Genomic DNA, 24,401 nt, shown 5'->3' with positions numbered 1-24,401 from the left:
GCATGACTTCACAGCCCTATAGCACCCAAAGCAGATAAACGTCTGGCTTCAGCTGGACACTAGAGCTGAGGTGAACCTGAGAGTGCTCCCTGAGCTACTGTAGACACAGTCAATGTGGGTTTATAAAAGTGGAAAGCCAGATATCCCTTGCTGTGTCCTGAGCCTTACAGATGAACTGTTTCCTGAGTGAGTAGCTCCTGTTGGCTGCTTTGAGGAACTAACTTAAAGCAGTTTGTGCATGTTTTAAAGGATTTCTTGATGTGCCCCATGCCTAAGAAGAGCTGGATACTGGGGGCATAGCAGGGAAGTGGACTAATTTTGTTCTCCTTCCACGCACCTCCCACTTCCTAGAGGTGACTGTCATAAACACACACTCATGCTCAAGTTCTAGGAGCATGGGTGGGTGTGTATCAGTGTGGGAGGAATCAACCTAGGACTATGTGTTGGGTCATGGAGATTCTATTTAAGGAACACCTCTCCACACAAATGACACTTGAAAAGAGAGCAAGGTGAACAGGGCCCCATGACTTGCAAAAGGGAAAGCACTTGCCATCCCTGACTAAAGAGATTAGGGTAATGGCATCATGCACATCATGCACATTATTGAGTGTGTCAATAATGGCTTTTGTCAATAATGGGGCCCACATCTTAGGGGTCCAGTGCATACATAAGGATCAGTGAATGGCTTTGGGGTCCTCTCACACCTAAGGATTCCTTATCTCTTTTGCAGGCTCTTGTTATAAGCCAGGAATATAACTTGAAATATGTATAACACTACAGCTTTCGGGATATGGAAAGCTGGGGGGATTGTTCAAGAGCCCATGAACAGGATAAGTCCAACATCTCACATCTTACTGAAGCCTGCAGAGGAGGAGTCAGGCTGCAGGCCACAAAGGCTCAGAGCCCAAGGGTCAGAAGGGCAAATCCAAGGGAGATATATGTGAGTTCAGGGAACCTGTAGCAGGGTACCTATGGCAAAGCCTGAAGGTGGGTGCAAGCAGATACCAGGCTGTTTGCATCAGTCCTTACTGTCCTGCCCACGGCAGCCATGGGCTAACACTGTGCCGGTGTGACCTCAAGCTTACATGGGTGGTACCCAGAGCAGCACTTGATTGATCTTGGCTCAGGAATGACTTACACTGGAAGCATCTAAAGCAGGCAGTCGCCATGGTCAACTGAACTGCATTTAAGATTACCTGCAAGACCCACCTCTGCCAGTCTGTGAGAATGTTTCTAGCAAGGTCTAACTGAGAAGGGAGATCCACTCTGAGTACAGTCTGATCTATCCCACGGGCTGCAGTTGCCTGTTGAATACAAAACCAAAATTGAGAGAAAGAGCTAAGTACCAGCTCTCATCTCTCTCTGCTTCCTGACAGGGGACAGACTGTGAAGAGCTGCTTCATGCTCATGAAGCCACACCTTCTGCTCCATGGTGGTCTGTACCTTCAACCTGAGGACTAAAAGAAGCCATCTCCCCCTAAGGAGCTCCTGCAAGAAATTTGGTCACAGCAACAAGAAACATAGCTTACATAATAGCATGGTGGAATTTAGCACAGGCATGATCGTTATGTCAAAGGCTTTGTTGGGGAAGACAGGATGTTCAGAACATGTAGGGAATTTCAGTGGGGGTGTTGCACATTGGAGTAGCAGAGACAAAGAACTCTCACTTGGACTCCCCGCTGGACTCGTGTACTTGGAGCATGAGTGAAATGTGAAACTAGGTCAAAGGAATCATCATATAAGTTTAAACTCAAAAATATAAACTCAGAATACAGCAAACTACAGAGATGTGTGGAAAGGCCAGGTTTCAAACAGAAATAAACTGAATGCTAGAAGCAAGAATGGAGAAGGTGGCACAAGAGATCCCTGGAGGGTTAGGACCTGCGTCTTTAGAAATAGTTAAAGATACAAATCCACACACCCAGGAAACCCAGAGACCCTCAACCACAATCAACACTACAACACACATAAACACAGATAAAAAAGTTTAAAGCAAAATAGAAAAGAAAGGATTCAAACCTGATATGAAGTGAGGGAGAAAACAAAGAACTATTCATTAGAAACCATCAAGTCAGAAGATAATAAAGCAAAATTTTAATTTGGGAGGAAATGCACCAGCCTGGAATTCTGTGTTGTTTTTAGTAATAAAACGCACTGTGTGCCCACTCTGTGCCACACGCTGAGCTGGACAATTGATGAGCATGACCTCTTATTCTTCAGAACATTCCAGCGAGGGTCCCATCTCCCAAGTTGTACATAAGCTCAAGGACTACCCATTGCACTTTCATGACTTCAAGTCTGTAGACCACCCCAGAACACGGCAGGGCTGGCCAGCTCCGAAGATGGTGGCATTGGTATTGAGGAGCTGGACACCCTGCAGCTGGAGCTTAAGACTCTGCTGTCTTCTGCATGCAAGCGATCGCATATACTGGAAGTTGAAACCCAGATCCTTGCTGATTGGCAGGATAGGAAAGATGGCCGATGTTTCCTGAAGCTGTATGGAGACCGTGAGCTTGGAACTCCCCTCAGATATGGGTATCCCCAGACTGGCAGGGAAGACAGAACATGGGCCAGAGCCTGGCTCAGGATGACCCAAATCCAAAAACATTAGGCCCAAGATCCAAGAATATGAATTCACTGATGACCCAATTGAGATGCCTGGGGGCCCCAAGAAGGATGCTCCCAAGTGTTCTGGGCCTCTGTGGAACCCTGCTGTGCTGACAGCACCAGTTAGGGGGTACGCTCATAAGGGCCCTGATGATAAAGCTGAACATTGTAAGACTCTGCCACTGGGGATACACCACTCCCAGCTCTGGGCCTAGGAGAATCTGCTAGGGAAGCATCAATAGCTGTGGCTGACAAGAAGAAAGGCCTCATGGGACCGATGACTGAACCGGATACAAAAGATGTGGCTATCCTGCTGAAGAAGTGTGAGGTCCAGCATGAGCAGCCAGAAGGTGGATGGCCCTTTATGCCTTGGCTCAGCCAACCTGCAGCAAGCTCTGGTGGAAGAAAATGTTATTTCCCCTATGAAGGACTCTCCCATCATGTCATGTCTGGGAAAGAATCAGGGCTGATGGAGCAAGCACCTCTCTCTGAAATCAGAACAAGACCTTCAGTGTGCCACATGCCAACTCCCTGGAGGGCCTTATCAATGAGGAGCTGATTGCCCAGGGCCTCCTGGAATCTGAGGACCTGCCTCCTCGAGGACTCATAGGATGAGGTCCTTGCTGAGCTATGCCAACAGCAGGCTGAGCTGAAGGCACTCAGTGTACACAACCGCACCAAGAAGCTTGACCAGCCTATCCTGATTCTCATTCTGAGCACCAGCTCCTCTAAGCAGTATGGGGCTTCCCATATCTGCTCCTCTTCTGCTCCCACCGCTAGCAAGGAAGACCTGGTATGGTCAGGGTTTGTTATAGTCTATTCACTGTGTGTCCTTGTGCTTGCTGACTTTCTGACTAATGAGCAAGCACAGGGTGCTGGAGATGCTCTATGTGAATGGGGGCAGTCCTGAGCTTGACCACAACAGAGAGATCTGGAGTTACATCTACAGGGAGAGAGGGGAGCTAAGGATGAGTTGCACACACTTATGAGGTGTGGGAAATACACAAAAGATTGCTGAAATGAAAGATATATTTCAGGCCAATGGAGTCCTTAAGTAAAGGTACAGAGACATGAAGTCAAAAGACATGAGGGAACCCAAAAGACTTTCTGGTATCTGGGACCTGTACCCCATGAGGGGGGAAAGATGGATAGTCCATCAGGCGGTGGGCAATGCCTTGTTTAGGACTATTGACATTGGCCTTGAGGTGCTGAGAACCATCACATTCTCTGAGGTCTGTCATGGTGGGATGATGTCGGGGTGATGGCTCAGCCTTGCACCCAGCAAGCACTGAGCAGAGCTCCCAGCAGCAATGGGGAGGAAGGCTGAGTCAGAGGGCCATGGAACGTGGGATAGGTGTGTGGAGAGGCTGAGATGGCATCCCACGTGTGCAAGCTGACTCACCATGGGATGTGGGTGGAGACAAGAAATGTCAAAGATGCCCTTCAAGGTGAGGCTGATGAGGCCAGGGATCACCAGAAGAGGATTGTGGTAGCTGTGGGAGGGAGGTTTTCAGGTCCTGAGCTCTTCCTGTGTGAGGTCCAGGTGAAGGGTGTCAGTGGGCATCGGACCTTAAAACCAGGTATTGAGCGTGGGAGTACACAAACAAGGCAGTTTCTGAAACCAGATGAGGGGATGGAGAGCCCTGCCCTCCTGTGTTTTTCCCTGAACTAAAAAGTAATGTTTTTATTCTTTATTTTCTTTTAGCTTATTATTCTTTCATATGCCTTTTCTTGTTTTTTTTTTTTAAATAAGAGTGTCACAAAGAAAATATGTAAATATGTCCAGATGCAATTAAGTATCTCCCAAAGAAAGTCGAGTTTTTTCTATCGATAATTCTTTTCTGCAGGTTGCCATAGCTGCCTGTCTTTTAAATATCTCTCACATGATGTCTAGTGCTTCCTCCTTCCCTGGGTGAGTGCTCGATAAATGCTAGATGGTAATAATCTTGCACACCGCTGCAGTATCTCTGCCGGAAAACCAGCTGCTATTGAATTCCATAAAGTCAAAGTTGTGGAATAAAACAACAAAGGAACGTGGTCTTCTTTTGTTTTGTGGTTTATGAGAGGATTGGATCAAAATCACAGTTCCCACCCAAAGAATAGAACCAGCTTCCTGTGATGAGGGGAAGGAGGAAAATAGCATTTATAGAATGCTTGCTGAACGCCTAGCATTGTGCTCGCGTAGATTAAAAGGTATTTTAAAACCAGCACGAAGATACAGAGAACATAGCACAGAATTAAGTCAGGGCATCTCACTGGTAAGATCCACAAGGGTTTGAAGCTTTCATCTAAAGGAGGATTGCCTGGAGACCAAGGCGGGCCTGGGAGAGAGAGTGAAACCTTGTTTCAATACACACACACACACACACACACACACACACACACACACACACGTTTTAATACACACACACACACACACACACACACACACACACACACACGTTTGATTCCCATCACCCAGGTCAGGAGACTTACAGCCTTGTGTAATTCTAGATCTAGGGAGATCTGTTGCCTCTGGCCTCTGAGTACACTCACACTTATTTGTGTATACATGCTCTCTCTCTCTCTCTCTCTCTCTCTCTCTCTCTCTCTCTCTCACACACACATACACACACACACACAGAAATCTTTAAAACTTACATCTTAAATTTTATCTACCTTGTCTGTCTGTCATCTAGCTACCTATCATTTATCCACCTACTTACCTGTATAACTAGAATCTATCTGTATATCATTCATCCATCCTTCCATCCACCCATCCACCCATCCACCCATCCATCCATCCATCCATCCATCCACCCACCCACCCATCCATCCATCCATCCATCCATCCATCCATCCATCCATCCACACATCCATCCATCCATCCATCCATCCATCCATCCATCCATCCATCCATCCACACATCCATCAATCCATCCATCCACCCATCCACCCATCCACCCATCCATCCATCCATCCACACATCCATCAATCCATCAATCCATCCATCCACCCATCCATCCATCCATCCATCCATCCACCCACCCATCCATCCATCCATCCATCCATCCATCCATCCATCCATCCATCCACACATCCATCCATCTATCCATCCTTCCATCCACACATCCATCCATCTATCCATCCACCCATCCACCCATCCACCCATCCATCCATCCATCCATCCATCCATCCATCCATCCATCCATCCATCCTTCCATCCACACATCCATCTATCTATCCATCCTTCCATCCACACATCCATCCATCTATCCATCCACCCATCCACACATCCATCCATCCATCCATCCATCCATCCATCCATCCATCCATCCACATATATATACATATATCTACACGTCTATGCATGCATCCATCCACCCATCCATCCATTATTGTCTATCTATCTTGTCTCTGTTGACATGTTTAGCCTTTCTGCATCCTGACCCTCTCCTGGGAGCCCATCCTGAGCATGCACCCTCTGTCATCTTTTGATGTCTCTGATGCCTCGTTTGCTCTCATTCATTTACAACTTTGTTTTGAGGGCACTGTTTGCAGAAAGGATCTGTAGGCAACATAAATCTGGAGTTGTCTTTCTCTGCTTTGACTCCTTTGTTGCCTTTCTGGAGAGAACACAGAAAAGAAGGAAAATCCCCCCTACCCCCAGTTTAATCACAGATAGCTCACTGATGGGCCACAAAAGGAGCTCTTGGGACACACCCCTTCAGATGATGAAATGGAGCCATCTGTGTCCAGTTGGTCCTCTCCCACCCCTTCCTCCTTATCCTAGAGTGTTGGTTCTTATAGCTTTCATCATAACAGTTTTCCCTCTTTGCTTTATAGGGTCGATACTTTGATGTGCACCTAGAGTGCTGAGTTTTGCTTTTTAAACTGTGAGATAGAGCCATGCCTGTTTGGTGTTCTTCAAGTCCAGTTTCCTTCTCTTGGTGTGTGTGTGTGTGTGTGTGTGTGTGTGTGTGTGTCACACTCTTTGTCTTCAGTTTGTGTACAAATGATAAAATATAGAAGGAAACAATACCATAATAGCTTCCTGGGCCAGGTCTTCTCCCCAGGGCTTTGCTTCAGTTTGCATCATGAGCACTGGTGTTCTGTATCCTTTTGTCTGTGTCCTGTCTTCTAGGCTGACTGCTGAGTGCAGGGAGAAGCTCAGGATGGCCTGTCTCTTATTTCCTGGAGGTAGAAGTGTTTTCTGGAACCATTTCTCTTGTTTCTTTTAAGGGTCTCTTCCAGCCTTCTGCCTGTAGGGTGACTGTTTAATTATTGATTTGAGGGTGTTCTTTATGCAGTCTAGGGAGGAGCCCTTCAGAGGTCAGATGAATTATAAATGTCTGTTTCTATCTAGTGGCTTTTCTGATTTAATTGTGTCTTTTGAGGCCAATGGAGTACTTAATTTCAGTGCCATAAAATTTGGACATGCTTTTCATCATGATTAGAACTTTTAAGGATTCTGGATTTTTAAGTGTTTTCCTGGGTCTGACTGGGACCATGAGGTCTGACCATGAGCAGTCCTGCCCCCGCTGTTCATGTGTGATAGCTAATTGTCATCGCCTACTTCACCAGATTTAAATTTACTCTGGGAACACATCCCTAGTGTGCCAGGGATTTCCAGAGAGTTTAAACTAAGGAGGGAAGACCCTGTCGAGCCTTAGCTTACCGGAGACCCCCTGAGTCAATCTTGTGGAGCCTGATAGATGCAAAGAGCATGAGGATTTTTATTTCAGTGCACTGAGGCCGTCAGACCCTCAGGAAAGGAGGCGACCCCGCACAGCTTGTTCAGTGAGCTTTTATACATTTTTCAGGGCAGCAGCCATTAGACACAATGTGATTGGTAGAACAGTGTGACTTTTTAAACTGATTGGTCTTCAGGGAATGAAGTGGCAAGGACTTCCCTTGTCTGAAGGTGGGAAAAGGTCCACCCTGCGGAATGTGTCCCCACCTGCAGGTTGGTTCTCACCCTGTGATCTGAGGAATGTTAATTAGCCTTTCCCTTCTGGAGAGTTCAGCTACCTTCCTAAAGTTCCTGAGCTTATCTTATTAAGGATTCCTGGCCCCCCAGTGTTTTTCTTAGATGTTCCTGTTTATTTGTATCATACAGGAAGAACACACAGCATCACCTCTCTCTGTTTCCTGATGTAGAAGCAAGAAGACTAGCCTCATCATGTTCCTGCCATCATTCTGTTTCTGCCATGATGGATGAAACCTTCAAACTATAAACCCCTTCAGTAGTGTTTGTTAGGCACATTGCCACTGCTATGAGAAAAGTAGCCAATACTTAGACATGGAAGCCACTCTGTTCTCTTCCAAATGGGCACATGATCGCTCCTCCAGTATTCATCCTAGCCTCCTCTCTCTATTGCTCCCTATGGTGAACCAGGTATTCACCTGTGTGAGGGGATTTTAAGGGCCCATGATTATATTCAGTATAGTGATTGTCTGTCCAACTAGTGTCTAGAAAGCACTCTACCTTGAGACCATTGCTCTCCTCACTCTGTCTCCTCCCTTATGAGATGACAATGGCCTCATCAACATCCTGATGTAGAGGTGCCACCTGACATCCTGAGGCTGTTTCCATGGCAGCCTTCTTCCTGGATTACCAGCTCTCTTTCCCCATTAGATGTCTGGTAATGCCTTATTAGTGCTCAACATTTTAGGCTATTAAAGCGTCGGTGAACTGCATGGCATCATGGGAGAGATCAACAGAGGCACTCAGCTAGAAGACCTTTGCCCCAATGGGAGTGAGGGAACAAATATTGCCTGTTACCTGATGATCTTCTCTACATGGAGTACACTATCCATCTCTCTAAAGTGGAGAGATGGAGCATAAGGCTATGTGGTTGATGAGTCAGAGAGTGAGTACAGGGGAGGAGGAACACAGGAGGAAGAGGAGCTGAAATGGCCCAGACTCCACTAGAAGCATAAGAAGGTATGTCCTGTGGTAGCATAGAAGGGGCCTGATGAGCCCGGTTGATCTGCTGATCAGAGTCAGGTTCATGGAGAATTTGAGGGCAGAGCACAGAAGGGCTCCAGATATCTGCCCAGGGGTGGCTTTAAGTATTTGGTTGGGACCAAAACATCCACACAATGAGAACTGCCAGAAGGTTGGCCCAGGGAGGCTCCTGTCTGTGTTGCTATTGTTACTGATTTTTGTTGTCCTTCCTTTTTGTTGTCTTGGAGACCAAGCCCAGCGTCCAACATGCCACGTGAGTTCTCTGCCACATGAGTGATATCCCAGTGCTGGATTTTCTTTTTGAGAGAATTTCTCTGTGTTGCCCAGACTGGCATCATTGAATAGCGGCAAGGTGCAGCCTCATCTCTGCTCCTTTCCAGCTCTCTCCATGTTCTCTCACCTGTGTGTTCCCTCAGGCCCTTTGGCCTGTGAGGGACCTCAGCATTGTCTCTCAGGCTGGCTGTTGCTGCTGCTGGAGTCACTTAGTCTCTATCTGCCTGAAAACTTATTTATTTCCTCACATTGCTGAAGACTCGCTGTGCCGGACAGAATTCCACCTCGGTAGCTATTTTCTTTTCACCCCCTAATGTGTTTTTAATCTCCCTGTCTTCTGCTACATATCTCTTCCACTGAGAAAGACTTGTCAATTTCAGTTAACATTGCTCCTTTGAAGGCACCAGGGCTCTTTCCTCTGGCGAATTTTGAGAATGTTTAAAATTCCCTTTGCCTTCAGTTTGAGGAAGACTTGCTGCTATGTACCCGCATGTGTAATTGTTTATTTAGTGCTCTTGGCTTTGTGAAAGTCCTGAGATCTGTGGCTTTTGTCTTTCAGTGGCTTTGGGGACCCTCTGCCAATATAACAGTGCACACTGCTTCTGCACAGTCCCCTCTCTCCAGGAGTTCTAAGACCTGGGCACCAGACCCTGTCTAATGGCTGTAATACCCCCGCTCCATCCCTGGAGCTTCCCAATGGTCAGCCCGTGGCTCACTCTTGACCTTGACATCTGATCTTTCCTTTCTGCATGTGATTTGTGTGTTAAACATGTTGATTGGGTTCCATGTTTGTCTGTTTCTTCCTAGCCTATGATAAGGTGATGTCTTCCTTGATGTAGATGGCTGATTTGGGCTTGTTTGGTTTTGCCCTTCCTTCCTCCCTCTCCTCTCTTCCCTCTCCTCTCCTCCCCTCCCCTCTCCTTTCCTTTCCTCTCCTCTCTTCTCCCCTCTTCTTCTCCTCTTCCTCCTTCTTCCCTTCTCTCCTTCTCTTTCTCCTCCTCCTTCTTCCTCTCTCTGTCTCTGTCTCTCTCTGTGTCTCTGTCTCTCTCTGTCTCTCTGTCTCTCTGTCTCTGTCTCTCTCTCTGTGTCTGTCTGTCTGTCTGTCTATCTGTCTCTCTCTCTGTCTCTCTGTCTGTCTCTCTCTCTCTGTCTCTGTCTCTGTCTCTGTCTATCTCTCTGTCTCTGTCTCTCTCTCTCTCTGTCTGTCTCTTTTTCTCTCTGCAGGTACAGGGCTGGTCCAGTTCCCGGCTCCCAGTGACTCTGTCTCTCTGTCTCTCTGTCACTCTCTCTCTCTGTCTCTGTCTGTCTGTCTGTCTGTCTGTCTCTCTCTCTCTCTCTCTCTCTCTCTCTCTCTCCTTGTCTCTCTCTCTTTCTCTCTGCAGGTACAGGGCTGGTTCAGTTCCCGGCTCCCAGTGACTTTGTCTAGGCTCTATGTGTTTACAGCTTTCAGCTGTGGATTCTTGTTCTCCCCATGAGTTTGCAGGATGTGCCAAGTGGTTCAGGGTCACACTGCAGCAGTGTGAGATCACCTCCAACCAGAGCTCACAATGAGTTCAGTGAGAAACTGAGCCACAGACTGTCCGTGTCCTGGCTGCCACTTGCTCCTCTCACGTGCAGACGCAACCTGATCATTTGTCATCATGTCCCTGGTTTATCCACTCCAAACGGTGCTGTTGAGAAGTTGTATATTTTTTTCCCTCTTGCCGTTTTTCATGTTGAAGCTTCGACTCATTTACTTTCTGCACTGTTTTAAGGAGATTCATTTGGATTAAATAAACATTGCTGAGGCTTCCTGTATACCAGACACCATGCCACTTGCTGGAGAATAAATGGTGAACCAGAGAGAGAAGAAAAAGTCCTACGCAGAACCCATGACTTCCCTTTAGTCTGCTAGAGGGGGCACGAGGGGAATGTTCTCAGCCCATAGCATGGTGACTGCAGAGCCCATCCATCTGACACAGTGAGGAAGGTCCTTGGAGGATGTGTGAGGGTTTTGCTTGTAGAGAGTCCTCCCCCACGGAGTGTCTTCACACACACAGAGAGGATGTCACAGAGTGTGTCAGGCATGCTCCAGTCTCCTCTCCCGCACAGCTGCAGGCCAACCACAACAGCTACGCTTTGAAGGATGCTGACCGGCCATGCTTACAGACCAATCGTGTAAGAGGAAATGAAGGCAGATGTGGAGAAAGCTTAAGAGCCATTTAAAATTTAAACAGTGCTCATTGTCACAAAGGCTTCGCGGCGCGAGCAGTCTGGCTGCCTTGGAAATCTATTCCCACATGTTTATACGGGCACTTCAAAGACCTATTAAAGCCAGCTCTTTGATGTATGACCAGCTACTCCAGTGGTGACTCTCTGTTAAGTCAAATCTGAATTCAGTGGGGAAAGGGACAAATTGGCTGTTTTATCTAACACTTTCGATATCAACTCACAATGAAGAGGGGCGTTCTCTCCTACTTAAAAGCTACAAGATGAGTTTGCCACCAGGATAAAGAGAATAAATATCCAGAGACGGGTTACAAAACAAAATCAGATCATCAGTGCCTGAAGGGAGTGGACCAGAGTCCCCACAGGCTCCATCTTTCTTCTCAAGGGCTGCAACCAGTGGCCAGGCAAGACACCAGTTCCTGAGGATTCAGAACTCTGGGCAGAGCCCAAGAAAGGGTGTCACATTCCTGTGTCTGGGGAAGCTGCTGGTGTGTCCTGGTGGAGGCAGATGTCCTGTACTTGGAACTGTGTTCTCTTTAGTGCCTGAGGGATGGTGGTCAATGGGCTGCCCATGCGTTGTGATGGCAGAGCAAAGGTACTGAGTATTTCTACCCACATATACATACTCAGTATTTTCTCTTGGAGAAAAGTCATGGTTGCCATAGGAGCAACTTAGCTCCTCCCTGTGCTCACAGCTCCATGGAGCATGGGCAGAGGCAGACAGGGAGAAAAAGACAGCCTGCCCAGGGGTGGGGTCACCTTTCACTGATGCAGACCTGTCTGGAAACGGAGCTACCCACAGAGGAAGGCTCAAACAGAGGTGATAGAGGACAATGAGACATTGTGATTGCTTAAAGAGGCTCCTTTGCGAGGGCTCCTCCTGCCCCATCTGCAGTCGTCCCAACAAAGTTGGCATTTTGTCAACTGAAACTCCATCTCAGGTGCAGAGGCTGAGTTCGCAAGTGCACCCATCAACGGGCCTGATGTGGTGTGCCCATGAGGAATGACGACTCGGGCTGTTCACACTGGCTCGAGAATGCAGCTTTCTTCTTCTGTGTCCTGTCCAGGCCTCTCATCCTTATAAGCCTGCTGGATTAGGACCCACCTCAGGTTGATCCCACCAACGGTCAAATCTTAAAACATTCTCATCAGAGAGAAGCGGGTGTTAGGGCTGCAATGTAGGAATTCGAAAGCCAGAATTGGGCCCAAAATACCTTTTGATAGGAAACACAAACTCCCAAAATAGCTGTATAAAAGTCCCAACAGAAATAAAATTTAAAAATTCTGAATTGTAAAATTCACAGTGAAAATTAAGAAGCAGAATAACAGATGTGGAGGCATGAACTTGCTCTGTCACCTGGGTTAACTGGTCCACAGACACACAGGCATATGAATATATACACATATGCATACATATGTAGACTGACAGAAACTCATAACATGCACATTTGCATGCACATACAGACATGTGCACATGCATGCAGGCACACACACCATAACAACCCAAAAACTTGTTTTGAAATAACTGCTAATTAGAGAGGTGGACACGAGTTTCTCGGGGAGCTTGGAGAGTGATATTGACTCAGTTCTTAACCAGCACATAGAGGCTCTGCATCCAGTGTCCCCTGACAATGCTTCTTTCTCAGCAACTGCTCTGCTAAGGCTTCCTGGTCCACACAGCCAGAACCCAGAATGGATTACTTTTTAAAAGTCTACTGAGGGTGTAAATAGACCCGAATTCTGTGTTGGACATTTTGTAAAATGTAACACAATTACAATGTGTCAAAACTTTGACTTAGACATTTCACCCCTATCAGCATCTGCTAAACAGACCCGCCTGTGTGTGACAGACCCCAAGCAGAAGGTCAGCAGCGGCATCCTTGTGAGCTGTAGCAACATGTTGACACAATCCGAGCTGGGAGCATTGGAATAATTTTCATGGAAACCACATGCTGTTGAGGAAATGGAGCGGTTCTTTGTGCATGGATGAGACATAATTCCAGTCCACATTATTTGGAAAAAGCAAAGACAGAATCAGTGTGTTGTGATTCTGTCTGTTCTAGTTGGATCTAAACTGTACCCAAAGACTTGTGAGTTGAAGACTTGGTCCCCCAAGGCTGTGGTGCTAACTCCGGTCATGAGGTTTCCAACTCCAGCAAATGATTAATTCATTGATGGCCTGATGTGCTGTTGGGAGGTGAATGGGACAGGGTTTAGCTGCAGAGTGGGTTCTTAGAGGCACATTTCCAGGTGCCATGTCTACTGTGGGCTAAGGCTACTTCCAACCGTGTTGTGCAGCCTCACCAGGTTCCAAAGCAAGAGAGCCATGTGACGCTGTACTGACCCCACTTGGGCTGTGAGCCAGATGAAAGACCCTGTTTTGAAGTTGCTTTCCTTAGGTATTTTGGCACAGCAACAGGGTGTGACACACTTTGTCATTCATGATAAAATGTACAGCCAATATATACATTCCAGTATTCCTGAGAGGGTAAACTGACATCTGATAATACAGGAAAAATATAAGAAAATTAACTTTGCACCTGGGAGATGGAAGTGAGAATACAAGGCACTTTGCTCTTTCTACCTTGTAGACATTTCAGCCCGGAGCCCCGAGGCCAGCGTGACTCTGCTAAAGGCTGTACAGAGGCAGTGTAGGGACCATTTGCCCTGTTACGCTCTGAGCTTTTAGCGCTTATTTCAAATGCTTCTCGATTAAAATGTAAAAATGAGCATTCACATGTCTTTTTTCCCCACTAAATTTTCTAAATAAAAGATTCCCACACATCCACAGCTAAATCTGACCCTGCTTTTTTGACTATGACATCAATTTTATTCAGCATTTTCTACGTGCAAAGGAAAAGAAACGCAACTCAAGCAAGCTTGAGCAAACCCAAGTTCTCTGGCTCTGAAAAGTTCTCTGGAAAGTTCTGAGGGTTGCCTTCAGTCCTGACTGGATTCAGAAGTCATAGAACATGCCTCCCCTTTCTCTCGGCCTGTTCTGTCTCCACAGGCTTCCTTTTCCTTTCAGGTTGGTGTCAAACCTGAATAGATCAGTGTCTCTCCTCAGTGCTATGACAGAACCTCCAGGAAAGCAACTCTTTTAAGAAGGGCTTTATTCCAACTCACAATTGAGGGTAAATACATCCCAAGGAAGGCAGGATGGTGGACGTGTGAGGCAGCTGGTCACGTTGCATCTGGTACACCGAGGGACAGAGCTAGCCTTCTTCTGTTCCCTTTTGATCTGATCTCTAGTGGATCTTCCTCACTGTTCATGATGGGTCTTTCTTCCTCAGCCAGACCTTCCTGGGGCTGCCTGACACACCCCAGGGTCTCCTCCTGGATGACTCTAAAGCAAGATGAGTCAACAATGAAAATCAACTATGCCAGTCAGATCGAAGTGCCATGCACTGGGACATCTGCTGGCAAACCTGAGGTTATGGCTAATCCTTCCTGCTTGGGTTCCCTGTGTTAGATTTCGGCAAGAGCATGTCATAGACCATGCTGTTCCCATTTCCCTGTTTTTACCAGGAAGCACAATAGTCCCAAGCACAGTCCCAGCCTGTCTCCCACCGGATCTGCTAAACACGTTCCCTCTCTGGCAATAGCAAGGCAATCCCTCGGGTGGGCTGTGGAAGCCAGCGGCCATCCGCAGGGTGAGAGTGATTGCTATTTCCATGGCAGCTGACTTCTCCTTGTCACAGATTAGGCCCCACACCACCCAATGCTAGGAGGAAGTGAGGCATGGGGCCAGTATTAGAGATCAGCACCTGGGAGGGACCAAAGCAAGGCTAAGTTCACTGCCTGCCTATAGTTGAAGATGGAGGCCCTAAGCAGGACCCCGGAGCAGCAACAGCCAGAACCCATTTTGAAAAGGGTCACCTGGCCCCGTGCTGCCCAGGCAGGACTAGAGATCCATCCCTAGTTCTGGGCGTGGAAGGGAAGCTGACCCCTGGTCTCTGTGGCCTTCACTCCCTGTAAAGCGTTTGTGTTTCTTACCTACTATTTGAGGGAAAGCGGCTCTGAACCCTGAGGGGTTGCTCTTTTCTGCTGAGTTTTGCTTTGTATTTTAGTAACACTGTGTGTTCTTGTTCTTCAAACCTGAACTTTTACAGTAGCAAACACTGTGCTTTGGTGGCAGGGGCTGTTGAAGCCGTTCCAAGCTAGCCAATGTAACTGCCTTGGGCACACCTCCAAAGTCTTTAAATTCTATTTCCTTTCCATAGAAAAAAGTACTGAACATGGAAGATGGGTTTTTGTGTTATTATTATACCTGAGGGGAGTTGTTTCTGATCCCCCTCAGAGAGCAGAGTTGGAGTGCAGAGAATTTGTGTGTTAGAGATGGGAAGGGGGAAATGGAGTGGGAGGGAGAGGGAGGGAGAAGGGAGGAGAGAGAGAGAGAGGAGGGAAATATATGTATGTGTATACTTTAAATAATGACTTTATTACTGTCTCCAGTTCAAGTTTTCAATATGGGTTTTATTTTCTTACCTTTTGCGAGGTTTGTATATGTATGCATCTGTAGTTATTCCTAATGGCATTAAACAGTGATTTGTTCTAAAAGACACATTAAATGGTGTCAAATTTACAGTATTCAATTTACCACTAGCAACAAGAGCTCGGGGCGAATGCTGAGATTTCTCTATTTTTTTTTTTTTAAATCCTTGCAATGTAACCAAGGCTGCCTTCAAAAATTACTTGATATAATTATGATACGTGATTTTTTTCCACATTGATGTAAAATTAGTTTCATTTCTTCCAGTTGTCTTTAGTTTGGGGGTTCTGGGTTGTTTTGCTTTTCAAGTCTTTTGAATGTATAAAGTGTATATGGGTTTCAGATACTCAGAAATCTAATTTTGACGCCCCCTCCTAGAAATTCTGCTGTTTCTCCTTGATTTTGGAGCTTCTACAGTCATCTGTTCTGCTTTCTTATGTCCCGAGGAGACAACAGCGTTTCTCAAAGGGTGACTTTTAACATGTCACATTTCTGAGAGGTCCCCCCAAAACCATGCTGGAGAAATTAGCACAGGGGAACACAGCTATTCACCTGTTGTGATGTGCCTTGGGTGTCTCTGTGAAGAAAGTCTCCTTTTCTTCAGAGTCAGCACTGGAAGTGATTGGCACTTGGAGACACCATGCGGCCCACAGGGTACCCAGGCCCTAAAACCTGAAAATGGCCCAGTGCTTCTGAGGAGATGCTGCATGCCAAGCGACTCAGAACACAGTCTCAAGCAGGGCAAAGACATCTGAGGAGATGCTGCATGCCAAGTGACTCAGGACACAGTCTCGAGCAGGGCAAAGACATGTGTACCCTGTGCTGAAATACAGTCTTAGAGCGGGATCTGACATGTGGCACCTGACACATTCACTACATGGAAAGGGGACACATTTTGTTTGCCTTCGGAAACAGAGACTTTATGGCTGCTGATTGATGGTGCAGTATGTTTTTATCTTGCCTTATAAGTTTAGAAAATATATAGGTAAAATATACAAGGAAGAGCCTAAATAAACACCTAAGATCGCTGAGCAATATCAGAGCGAATGTCACAATAAAGGCGCAACTAGTATCTTTGAGCCTGTGATATTTACACTATACGGTCTATCCAAGATAGAAACGAATGTGGAGAATAGATGGAGACACAGTTTAGAATTCTCCCCCAAAACACATTCAAGGGAGTAAAAAGGGGAGCAGTGTTCTTTAGAGGGTTTGGAAACCAGTTGGAAGAGCCTCTCTCTGACAACTTGAACAGGCATGCAAGGTGTGGTTCTCCACAATTGTTTTAATATTCAGAAGTCCTCAGTGCTTGAATATTCAGTGGAGGCCACTCCACAAAACATATAAGCATATATCCAAACATTTTCCCCATGTAAATTTTATTTCAGACTAATGTTTCCCTTCGATCCCTTGTAGGAAGCTTTGATTGAGCCAAACTGTGGGGCTCAGCAGAATCAAGTGTGGGGTTGTTATAGTTCGCTTTTTGTTGCTGTGATAAATACTGTGACTGAAAGTGACTTGGATAGAGAAGAGACTATTTTAGTTTATGGTGCTAGGTAACAGTCCCTGACTGAGAGATTAGCAGGAACTTAAGGCAAGAACCTGAAGCAGAAGCTTCAGGAACTTTTTTTACTGGCATGCTGTCTAGCTTGCTCTCTGTCTCATGCTCAGCTTGCTTTCTGACACAGCTAAAGCTCATCTGCCTAGGGTTGGTTCCGCCCATAGTGGGCAGGGCCTTCCCACATCAACCATAAAAAAGGAAGAAAGGAAGGAATGAGGGAAGGAAGGAAGGAAGGATGGAAGGAAAGAAGAAGAAAGGCCTCTTAGACATGTCCACAGCCCACACTGATCAAGATAACTCTGCAACTGAGGGTCTGTCTTCCCAGGTAACTTTAATATGTACCAAATTGACAATAAAAAAGAAGCCAGCAAAAGAATAGTTAAAAATAATAAATCAATATTGGCTTGTTAGCTACATGCTAATAGAAGAAGAAACTGGGCATGAGGCATATAGGATTCACTATCTTTATGACATTTCTGTAAATACCAAAGTGTTCTAAAGTATTTTCTTACTAAATTTAGTAACAATGAAAACAGTATAATAATCCTCTACTATGAAGACCCCAGACCCAAATATTTCAATGGTAAATTCCATCCCCAAATTAAATATGCTCTTAGTCACAAACCTATTATTTTCCAAATCCTCTAAAAATAGAATAAGGGTGTCCGTGTGAGTGCCCACTGTCAGCTTGGCACAATCAAGAGTCACTCTGGAAGAAGAAGTCACCATTGTGGAATTTCCTAGATCAGACTGGTCTGTGGCTCTGTGCATTATCTTGATTGTGTATTGATACAGGAGACCCAGACCACTGTGGATTATGTAAGATGGTCTGGAATTAAGTATGAAAGTTGTCTGAGCACAAGCAAGAGAGAGCAGACCAGAAAGCAGCCTCCTCCTTGGTCTCTGAATCAGTCCCTATTTGATTTCTTACCCATACTCCCCTAAGTGATGGTCTGTGTCCTAATAGTATACATACAGCAGACATATAGTACACATACAGCATACATATAACACGCACAGTATATATACATCATATATACAGCGTAATATAGTATATATGCAGTGTACATACAACATACATACAGTATACATACAGCATACATATAGTATGCATATAGCATACATACAACATAAACATAGTATACATATAGTATACATATGTCATACATACATTATACATACACCACACATACAGCATACATATAGTATACAGACAGTATACAGAGAGCATACATACAGTATATAGACAGCATTTGTACAGTATACAGATAGCATATGAATATCATATATACAGTATCTAGATAGCATACATGCATTGTACATACAATATAATATAGTATATAAATACAGTATACATACAGTATACAAATAGTACACATAAAACATACCTACAGTATTCATACAGCATACACACGGCATACATACAACATACATGCAGCACACATACAGCATGCATATAACATGCATACAGCATACATATCGTATACATACAGTGACAGGCCATAGCACATCTTTTCTTCCTTTAAGTTGTCTTTGTTCATGATCTTCATCACAAAAAGAGAAAAACAAACTAGAATAGGATGAAATATTTCTCAAGTAAGTCCTCAAAGCTGTTCCCTTGATTCTAAAGCAAAGCAGCCCCTTTACATGCAACACCAACTACAGACTATTATCTCTCGAGCATGTAGACATGGAAAGACAACTATCAATATCTCTCAAGTGAACAGACATGGAAGCCTTCTACAAAATGCTCCCCAAAGCCAGCAAGAGTTAAAAACAACCATGTAGCTTATGTGACTGAGTGGTATTGGGCTCAAAATGCAAGGTTGGTTTAGTTTCCAATGTATTTGACACACCACACCATTTTAGCAGGATGAAGGATGCAACAGAACCCTGATGTGACTGCTTTAACTAACACACGGCAGATGAGGAAGTTCTTGTCAAAAAATCTGACAATCAAGGAATGGAAAGGAACTTTGTGTGTTAAATTAAAGAACAGTCATAAAACCCCACATCTAGCTCCAAATCTAATAAATATTAAATTACTTTTACTACTTAGATAAATACTAAATTATTTTCATTAGGTCATGAACCAAACATGGACTTTTCCTCATCTGAGGTTATAGAGAAGTTCTTCTAAGAAAAACTTTAAAAAGGACTAAGACAAATTCTCTAGTAGATAACCCAAGTTCATAAATCAGAGGATTGGGAAAACAGCTGAACAGTGATGACTGGCAGCTTCAAGGTCATCGCCATCAAGACCACAGTCTCTGTGGTTTTTAGAAAATTCTCACAATGGCCACCGAGGTTCATGTAGATATGTAAAAGATGCAGAGCAGCCAAAATGGGCTTGAAAAATCAGAGCCAACTTTTAGGGTACACATCAGCTTATTTCTGACTTAGTGTGCAGCCTCTAAAATCAAAACCATGTTGCATTCTTATAAGGATAGGCATATAGACCAGTGGGCTAGGCGGGAAAGAACAGAAAGAATACCATACTTTACTTATACATTACACATGTATGATTTGTACACTTGTGTCAATGGCTCTGGAGCTGGGGCTATACGTCAGATGATAAAGACCTTGCCTCACCTGTATCGCGACCCGAGTTTGAGCCCCAGCATCCATATCAAAAATTATAATGATGAAAAAGTGTAGTGGTGAAAGCATAAACCAAGTGCTAGGTAAGGGAGAACGGGAGGATGCCCGGGGCTCATCAGTCAGCTAAGCCTATCTGGAGAGTGCTGAGCCAGTGAGGTAGAATGTTGCTGAGCCAATGAGATAGAATGCTGCTGAGCCAATGAGGTAGAATGCCTGAAGCAAAACAAAACAAAAACCTACTACAATAAAACTATATAAAGAACTCAATTGGACCTCCTTGTCTCTCCAAGTGGGGTCACTTTATCCCACCTGTCCCCATCCCAACTAAAATGGCCGGGTTAACTGTAGGAGGCAGAAAAGGATGTCTTCAGCATTGGGAAGAGGAACGAAGAGATTCAAAGACACCCTCCAGTCCTTCTCTAAGGTTTAAATAGAGGGCCAGGGAGGCACAGCCACACAGTCTTGAAATATGGTCTGACAGTTGTTGGAGCTTTGTGGAATTCTTTCTAGGAGATAAGTTGGCCTCCCCTGCCCTCCACCCCAGCTGGGGTCTTTCCCCTTTTTCAAGATGAGATTCTTGGGGGAAATCTGTGTCATGGAACACACTGTGTCTGATAGCCAGATGTAGAGGCAGAAACATCTCTTTAGGTTATCTTCATCTCTGCCAGGTCACGTGTAAGCCACGTTTGACCACATACAAACACTAACTTACGCTGGGTAGAAGACCTAAATACAAGCACTGCAGACACTGTGATGGAGCGCTGCAGACACTGTGATGGAGCGCTGCAGACACTGTGATGGAGCGCTGCAGACACTGTGATGGAGTGCTGCAGACACTGTGATGGAGCGCTGCAGACACTGTGATGGAACACTGCAGACGCTATGAGAAAGGCTTAGAAGAAAGCACAGGTCTGGCCTAGCACATCTTTGAAATTAACACAAAAGCAGGAAAACATAGAGCAGGCTGAAATGGAGAGAATACAGCTCACATATTTGCTGAGGGACTTGGATTTATCTAAAGAATTCATGCAATTCTTTATATATTATGTACATTTCTTTGTATTTGATATTGTGCTTTGAAATTTTACACACACACACACACACACACACACACACACAAATTCAAAGAGAGCAAACCTAGAAACAAAACAAAACAAAAGGCAGCAGCTGGCCTTGACCTGTGAGGATGTGAGAGTCAGTTTTCTTCCCCAGGACGGGCAGGGTAGGTTGCTCACCCTCCAGTGGTGATGCCTTCTACCCGGGCACATACTGTCAGCACTGATGGAATCCACTCAGGATTATGAAGAAGGCGTGGGGGGTGGGGGAGGAGAGGGGAAAGAGTGCGGTTGAGAGGGTGCTCTAGGTGGGTCTTGAGGAGCTACAGTAGGGAGCAGGGGTATATGTGGTCTAAATGCATTGTGTTCATGTGTAAAATGTGCAGAGTGAATAAACATGCAAGCAGAACGGCAGCCAGTGCTCATGAAGAGCTGGAGGAAAGACCTCTCTCACACTTTCTCTGAAAAACAGGTCAGCCACAATGACAGATCCACCCAGTTTCTATATGGAGCCGCTGGATGACCTGGCCATTCCCAGCCCAAAGAAACACAAACATGTCTCCCCGAAGCTTCTGCACTGCTGTCCACTGCTGCTGTGCACAGTAGCTCAGAAGGGAAAGACAACATGGGAGCTACCAGAGAGTAAACTCTTAGAAAAGATGTGTCACCCTCCCATGCTGGAAAACAACTTGGTGACCCAAAGGACTGAATAATGACATGGGCTGGTCACAGTGTACTGTGTGCTGTGTGCCTTCATCCACATAGCCTGCTTGGAACAGGGGATCTGTGCTCTGTGCTGTGAGCCTTCATTCACGGGGCCTGCTCAGAACAGGGGATCTGTAAAGACAGAACACAGAGTAGTGGTTGCCTTGGATGGAGGGACATGGGGCAAGAGGAGTGTACACACACCTCTTTTTGGGTGGCATCTGTGCCCAGAAATGGCTGTATGATTGCCACTGAACTCAGTTCCACTAAAAGAAATGAATCATTGTGTTCTGCCTGGATACATTTGTAAGAGATGAAGTTTCTCTGGATTTGTTAAAACAACAGAGTGACATAAATGTGGGTTATGTAGGGACTCTGTGCTATCTTCATGGTTGCTTTTGTAATTTATAATTCTCAGAATAAAATAAGTTTATGATTATAACAACTCTTCAGCTCCTGGTGTATTCGCCATGGTTCCCTCTGTCACCCAACCAAACAGCTCTGATTCCACCATTGGTCCTGTCTGCACTAGAGGAAGCTGGGCAGATGCGCCTGCTTTCTCCTCCAATCCTCAAGCAGAGCCACTGCCCAGCAGAGCCACTCTGCTTCCCAGTGACAGAAATGTGACCGGATGTCACATGGCAAACGGGTCTCTGAGATGGAATAAACTGCCTCCGGCAATCTCCAAAAGCCAGCAGTCAAATGAGTGCATCCCTCTGTTAATTATGTACCAGTGTGAGGTTAACTGAGAGTGGACTGTGCAAAAAAAAAAAATACATCATTTAAAAGTGTATTTATTTGCACCCAATTTTCTAATTATGCATGTGTGTGGAACTACATATCCTGCAGTAGCTGAAAATTTTTCTCTTGTTAATAACACAATGCATTGGCAGATAGGAATAAAATATAATTCTGTTGTATTTAAGCCACAAAAAATCAAAATTAAGTACAAATGTTTATTCTTTCTATCTGAAATTTTAATTGACCTACCCTCTCCAAAGGGGTCAACTGGTACCTGAATGTATCAGCAATCAACATCCAGTCTCTGCTGTGGGAAAAGAGAATCCCATCAGGAGCAGAAGAACACAGGCTCTGCCTGGTGTCCCATTCCACATCAGGCGGCTGCCCCTTGTCTCAAGGCAGGGCAATTAAATGGGCCAAGGAAACTTGAGCAGGCTGCAGGAAACACCAAGGCGGGAAATCCAGATGCAACCATCAGGGTTTCGGATCGGACTGTTGCTCTTGCTTTCCTAGGCAAAGTCGAATCGATGAGCCAGACTCCGAGATCGAAGAGGACTGTGATGGAATGCCACCTTATGAAGTAATTGGCCTCACGGATTGGCCCAAATGAGTCATGAAACTATTCGTCAATAGCCTTGGCTGTGACTAGGAGCAGTTACACGGTAGCTCCAGGGACAGTGATCGGAAAAGCTTACTGTACAATTCCTTCGGCAACACATTAATCATCTTCACCTTGAACTAGGAACGTCAGGGAAGAAACAAACACCCCTGTCACTGTGAAACCAGCTAACAAGGACCTGGCTTCTCCCTGATACAGATAGATGCAAAGGCTAACTGGCTTGCAGGGAAAGGGCTCACTTCATCTGTTAGGTAAAGACATGTTCCCTTTGGCCAACATGTGTTGATGGGTACAAGAATTCAGACATGTGTTGGAGGATGAGGTCATGCATGCTTTTTGTTCTGCTCACAGTACTTTGTAGTGAGGAGCTGCTGTGAAAAGAGCCCCACCTGAAAAGTCCTAAACTACACAGGCTCTGAGTGAAATAGAAGACATGCTCAGGACCCACAAGAAACCTCACTGGTCAGCAAATGGACTTGTGAGATATTAGGCAGGGCTCTCTTCCCTCCTCCCTTGCCGTGTGTATGTGGGTGTGTGAAGAGGGTAAACGTGTGCATATGCAGATGAAGACCAGAGAATGACCTCAGGTGTCATTCCTCTGACACTGTCTAGTTTGTTTCTTAAGACATGGCCCCTTACTGGCTTGGGCTCAATAATTCAGCTAGGATGGCTGCCAGAGGGGCCTTAGAGATCCTCTTGTCTCTGTCACTTCTTTTAACAAGGATTCTGTGTGTGTGTGTGTGTGTGTGTGTGTGTGTGTGTGTGTGTGTGTGTATGTGTGTGTTTGTGTGTCTGTGTGTATGTTTGTGTGCGTGTGAGTGTGTGTGACTATGTGTCTGTGTGTCTGTATGTCTCTCTGTGTGTACATGTATTTGGAATTCATTGGATTATTTTATACAGTTGGAGGCTTGGTAGTCCCACAATTCCTACTTGCAGAAACTAGAGACCCAGAGAAGTTCAAGAAGATGGAAATGTCAGAACAAGAAAGGACCACTACTGTCATCCATCCACAGCTGAATGCCTGATCCCTGGAGTTCTGCTGATGTGCATCCACATTCAAAGTACAATGGACCTGGGGTCTGATGTGTGTGAGGGTACCAGCCACATTTCTACTTCCTAGGGGGAGCTGAGTCTACATGCATGACAGTGCTATCCTCCTAGCACAGAATGACCACACAGGCTCATCTATTTGAACAATGGCTGTGTAGTTTTGGACAGTTGTGGGGCCTAGCTGGACACCTAGTCCTGGGGACTATCTACCTAATCCTACTTCTGACTGAAGCTCTCTGCCTCCAGTCTCCCATTCTCATGAACCTCCCCACACCTTCAATGACTTCTCTAGCCATTAGCTCCAAATACATTCTTCCTCCCTGGGGTTGCTGTTGTTAGGAAAGTGACTAACACAGTGGGCCTCCACCTCCACTGCTATTGCTTCGTAGAAACCAGCACGCTGGGTAATTCTTCCCACACTGAGGGTGGGAGTTCTCATAGTTATACTGAGCTATATGCTGACTGTTTCTGGGAGGGCTCTCAAGACACGTACAAGATTTTCTGAACATCTCTCACTCCTTTCAAATGTGCAAGTTTAA

General features: G+C 45.5%; 1 pseudogene; it reads left to right on the top strand.

Annotated features, from left to right (window-relative positions):
- Window positions 1-2,201: 2,201 nt before the first annotated feature.
- On the top strand, window positions 2,202-22,803 carry LOC116091844 (annotated as a pseudogene).
- The last annotated feature ends 1,598 nt before the right edge of the window (window positions 22,804-24,401 follow it).

Source organism: Mastomys coucha, unplaced genomic scaffold (genome assembly GCF_008632895.1).
Source record: "Mastomys coucha isolate ucsf_1 unplaced genomic scaffold, UCSF_Mcou_1 pScaffold15, whole genome shotgun sequence".
NCBI lineage: Eukaryota > Metazoa > Chordata > Mammalia > Rodentia > Muridae > Mastomys > Mastomys coucha.
Note: the sequence above shows the minus strand (reverse complement) of the source record. Positions and strands in the feature narration are given on the sequence as shown.